This window comes from Macaca nemestrina, chromosome 6, assembly GCF_043159975.1.
Source record: "Macaca nemestrina isolate mMacNem1 chromosome 6, mMacNem.hap1, whole genome shotgun sequence".
Taxonomy (NCBI): domain Eukaryota; kingdom Metazoa; phylum Chordata; class Mammalia; order Primates; family Cercopithecidae; genus Macaca; species Macaca nemestrina.
This window is the reverse complement of record NC_092130.1, coordinates 168,311,837-168,317,836: the sequence shown is the minus strand read 5'-3', so window position 1 is coordinate 168,317,836 and position 6,000 is coordinate 168,311,837.

Below are 6,000 nucleotides of genomic sequence, written 5' to 3'. Positions count from 1 at the left end.
GAAATGGGCAGAGTAGACTACATAAAAATGATCACTGTATGTCTTATTTATAAAACACTCATTTTAAACTAATCAATACTTTATATAAAAAAAAGAAAAATGCCCAAATGCATATTGTTTCACTGAAAAATTTAACAAATATTTTTTTAAAAAAACCAATTCTACACAATTTATTACAGAAAGCAAAAACACTTCTGACCCATTTATGAGTTTAGCGTTATCCTGATATTAAAACCAGGCAATGACAGCACAAAAAGAAAACTATACATCAATACTCCACATAAAAATAGATACAGATATCTTCAACAAAATAGGATCAGAAAAAAATTCAGAAATATATTACAAATTGTACACCATGACCAAGGGGGATTCATTTCTATGGGAGCAAAGCTATGTCGATAATTTTTAAAAGATAATTTAATTCATTATATTAACAGAGTTACAAAGAAATTACACAATCATAGCATTAAATGTAGAAAAAGTAATTGACAATATTAACATCGTTCATGAAAAAATTTCTAGAAAAATAGAAATAAAGAAGGCCTTTTTCAAATTGATAAATAATATATACAAAAACATCCTCCAGGTAGCTTTATATTCAGTGGAGAAAGACTTAATGGGAGAAACACTGAATGCATTTTCCCTGAGATTGAAAACAAGACAATGGGGTCATCTCTCAATATTCTTGATCAATTCAATTCTAGAAGCTCTAAAGACTTCAATATGGAAAATAAATAAATAAATAAATATAAAATAAATAAATGGCATACATACTGCAATTGAAGATATAAAAATGTCCCTATTTGCCGATGACATAATTGTCTCCATGGAAACTCTCAACTAATACACAAAAACCTCCTAGAACAAATTATGTCATCAAGGACACAAGATACAAGCAGCATATAAAATAAACATCCCAAAATAATTTGTTTTTCTATATGCCAGCAATAATCACACAGACACTAAAATTAAAAATTTTATACCATCTTCAGTTGTTCACACACACGAAGAAATGTTTTGTTGTAAATGAAATATCTAGAAGACTTGAATATTAAAAGATGTTCAATGGTTATCAAAAGATCAAAGATTTAAATAAAGAGAGAGATATACTATGTTCATGAATTGGAAGACACAGCACATCAAAGATGTTAATTCTCCATAGTTATATACAGGTATAACCTAATTCATGTCAGAACATCATTAATATTTTTATAGATATAATGAACTTTATTCTAAAATTTGTATAGAAAAAGCAAAAGACCAGAAGAATTAAAATATTGAAAATTTTGAATATAATAAGAGGACTCAGTATATCCACATTTAGACTCACTATTTACCTACAGTAATCAAGTTTGTGTGATATTGATGGCGGGATCAATACACAGATCAACAAAACAGAATACAGAACTCAGAAATAGACCCATACGAATATGCCCAATTGCGTTTTGACAAAAGTGCAAAAGCAAATCATAGAGGAAATATGACCTTTGCAACAAATGTTCTAACATTCATTATAGCAATTGGACATGTCTCAAACTTTATAAAAAGATTAACTTAAGTGTTCTCACCACACACACCTGCTAAAAGGTTACTATGTGAGGTGATGAATATGTTAGTTTTCTGTAGTAACCATTACTCAGTGTACATGTATACCAAAACATCACACTGTACACCTTAAATTTATACTTTTATTTTAAAAATGATTGCAGACAAATGTAAAATGTGAAAAAGTTTTGTAAGAAAGATATTTGAGGTCTAGAGCTGGGTAAAGAATTATTTTGCTGTGCAAACGCTCACGTCCTGCACATGTACCCCTGAACTTAAAAGTTGGAGGAAAAAAAAGAGAATTCTTACAAAAGACACAAAAATCAAAGAAAACTTTGATAAGTCAGACTTTATTAAGAACATTGAAATATACTTTCACTGTGAATGACCCTTTGAAGAGGGATAAAGGACAAGCTGCAGGCTGGAAAAAAAAAACCAATTTCAAATTACGTAGCTATCAAAAGACTCTTATCTAGATTTTACAGAGAAGTCTCAAAAGGCAACAGGAGGAAAATGAGAAATCAAATGAAAAAATGGGCAAAGGATGTAAAGAATCATTTTAATAAAGAAGGTGTATGGATAGCAAATAAGCACATGAAAAGATATTCCTTATCATTAGCCACCAAGGGAAGGCAAATTAAAACCACAATGAACTATTACTACAGACGTATCAGAAATGCAAAATTTGAAAACAAAATCAAACCAAACCAAAAAATGTGGCAACACCACACGCTGATGAACGCGCAGAGAAGTGCAATCACTCATATATGGATGACTGAAATGCAAAATGGGTGAGCCACCCTGAAAAACAATTTGGCAATTTTTTTTCTGAACATATCACTGCCGTATGAACCAAGTTTGATTACCTTTTGCCAACAATAATTGACATTTATCCAGGGGAAATGAAAACATATATTCACACAAAACTTTCTCATAAATAAGTATAGCAGCTTTATCTGGAAACAACTCAGATGTTTTTCAATGGATAAATAGAAAAAAAAAACCACCAAAACCCCACAAAACCATGGTATATCAATATCATAGAATATCTCCCAACAAGGGAGAAAAAGCCACTCTTCATAAATGTAAGAATCTTGATGAATTTTCAGAGAATTATAGTAATAAAAGCCAAACCCAAAAGATTATATATTTTATTATGCAATTTATATATAATTATCAAAATGAAACTACAGAAATAAAGAACAGATTAGTAGTTGCTAGGAGTTAAAGGGGGTGAAAGTGGAAAGCAAGTGTTTGTAGATATAAAAGAGTAACATAAAAGATGCTGTAGTGATGGAAATGTTCTGTATCTTGTCTGTATTTATGTCAAAATCCAGATCAAAATATAGTTCAATAGTTTTACAAGATGCAATCATTAGAGTAGATCTAATAAAAGATACATAGTACGTCTGTATTGTTTTTTTTACAACAGTATGGACGTTAGTAATTTTCTTAAAATAGAAAAATAAATAAAAAAATTAAACTCTTGTTTGCTTTTAAATTTGGTATTTACAACCGTATTTCTCTAGTATTTACAACTGTATTTCTAAACTGGAAGTATGTAGAGCTATTTTTAAATTTTCATGTTTGACATATATTTATACTATACCATATGAGGATTTAGCTTTATTAAAATGTATTTATAGTCATACACATAAACACATAAACTCATTGTCTTCATCAGTATTCTCAGCCTAAAGTTCACAAGAACTCGTGGTTAATCATTATTCACACATTTCAATTATTTAATATAAAAATATTTTTATGATCATGCCATGTTATAATTATTATTCCTCTGTAATCAAAATATTTCCTTTTCCCTGATCTTAATTATTTTGAACATTTAGTTCTGTCATGAATTGAGAATGTTTGGCTACATAAGACATAAATAATTTGTGGAAAATCTAGCATGCATGTTTTGGGGGCAAAACAACTGTAACAGAAGGGTAGTTAATATTGATAACACAATGGTGATGTAGGACCGAGATGGTAGGAAGTAAGTGGAAAGCAGGGAGATTGTGGCCTGAGATATGAATGCATCAGGAAATGATCACAGAGAGACTGGTCATCTGCCTCTTGCCAAATATTTCATATATAATGTTGAAAGTGCATATTGACAAAAGCCCTTATTGAAGTGAGGCTAATCAGAAGAAAGCCTTCTCATTGCCAATATTAGGCTGAAACTCGTCTGTCTCTCTTTTTTCTTTTCTTTTTTTTCTTTTTGATGGAGTTTCGCTCTGGCCCGATCTCGGATCACTGCAACTTCCACTTCCCCGGTTCAAGCGATTCTCCTGCCTCAGCCTCCTGAGTAGCTGGGATTACAGGCTCCTGCCACCACGCCCGGCTAACTTTTGTATTTTTGATAGAGACGGGGTTTCGCCATGTTGGCCAGGCTGGTCTCAAACTCCTGAACTCAGGTGGTCCGCCCTCCTCAGCCTCCCAAAGTGCTAGGATTACAGGCGCGAGCCACCGCGCCCGGCCTGAAATTCATATTTGTAAATCACTTTGTTAATATTGGAAACTAAGGAGATTGCAATACAGACACATACCTCTTCTGAACTGACATTCATGGTAATACAGGCAGCATTTACCTTGGTAGTTACTCTTGTTATTTAGTGGGAGGTAAGGCTTTATCCTAGACAGCCTTTTAAGTTAGAAATGATGAATTATATCAATAAATTATACTGCAAGAAAATCAACAGGACCAGATGGCAGCCATTCAAACATTAAAATTAATTCACTGAGCTAAAGATAAAAATATGTATAATCCATCATTGACAACAACTATCCTGCCTAAAGACTGGACATCACCCCATCTTCAATGACTACGCTGCCACAAAAGTAACTAACATAAGAAGCATACATAAAAACATTTGAAGGAGATTCTATGGTTTCATATAATAAAGTAAGCTTACATCCATTTTTTGAAAATTGACTTAGGAAATATACTTTGTCTATATTTTCTATAATGTCCTATAATAGTTTTTCTATGTAGAAAAATATACAATGTGAGTTGCAATATGATAAAATTAGGCTTCATGTAAATGCAAAATCATTTGACCAACCTAATTATCCAGGATAGTGGAGAATTGGTATGTTAAAAGATCGATTTAAACTTGATATAGTTTAGATACCATCTCAAAGAACAAGCTGTATTAGCCTAACAGGTATGGGATTTTTTAGGATTTGTAACTATACTGTGACATTACTGAGGGTAAAGGGCTTTTCTAGAGAATGCTTGTCAGCAAACTTGTTCTTTTGTGAAAGCATTGGTCCTGGAGCGTAATTTAAAGACAGTAATATAGGATATTATCTGACTCTTTTTAGAAACAAAAGGTATAGAGAGAATCTATATACTTCTCCAAGTAGTATCAACGGTTTTCACAAATATGAGAATTGTTTTGCACTTGCAAAAATCCTATTTGCCACACAACAAATTATCATAGAAATCATATTCTCTCATGTCCACAGATCATGCTCATAATCAAAAGAAAGGAGTTACACAGGAGTAAGTCACTGGGGATCACTTTAGCACTCTGCAAACCACAAAATTTACTTTGTTTCTAATATGCATTTGCTTTTTGAAAAGTATAGTAAATTTATGCTGTTGCAAAGTAAAAACAAAACCTTCTGGATCCCACTCTCCAATTTTAAGCTCTAATAAAAACAGTTAAAACTGTCAAACAAAGAAATACCATAAAGGTAGGAGAAAGTAAAATTATTCTTTACATTATAATGTCAACTAACATGTGGAAGAAATGATAGTTAAACTCACTGTAATAAAAAATGATTTTGATATGTATCAATGGATATGTATCAATGGCTGTTCAAACATTAGGTGAATGTTTGTTGGAAACAGGATCAAAATTGCTCCCCATAAATGACTTATTAAATTCTAAGGGAAGGAAGGAACCTGTGGATGGAAAAATGTGATGGTCACTACTGCAGCAAGGTTACCAGCATCAATGATGGCGTGCACTGAGGCCAGGTGTTCCTTGATGTATCATTTTACGCTGAAAAGGATACAGCTTCAAATATATTATATTCCTGCCAAAAATTCATTACCTGGATCTAGTTAGGATAAAATATGCAAGCAAACACAACTTGTGGGACCTTTTAGAAAACTCTTGGTCTTTACACTTCAGAAATATCAATGTGAAAGGCTGAAAAACAGTTCCAGAATGAAGTATGCTAAAGGAACATTAACATTAAAGGCAAAATACATTTTTGTGTTGGAATTGGAGTTGAATAAAAATTGCTATGAAGGAGGTTTTAAAGGAAATTAATAAAAGTTTAACATGAATTTGATGAGAATTAGAAGTATTGCATCCATGTAAATTATGTGAATTTGATAATTGCCTTGTAGTTTCATAAGAGAATGTTCTCCTAGTTCCTAGGATATTCATACTAAAGTATTTAAGGGTGAAGGATCAGGTTATCCAACACTTAATTTTC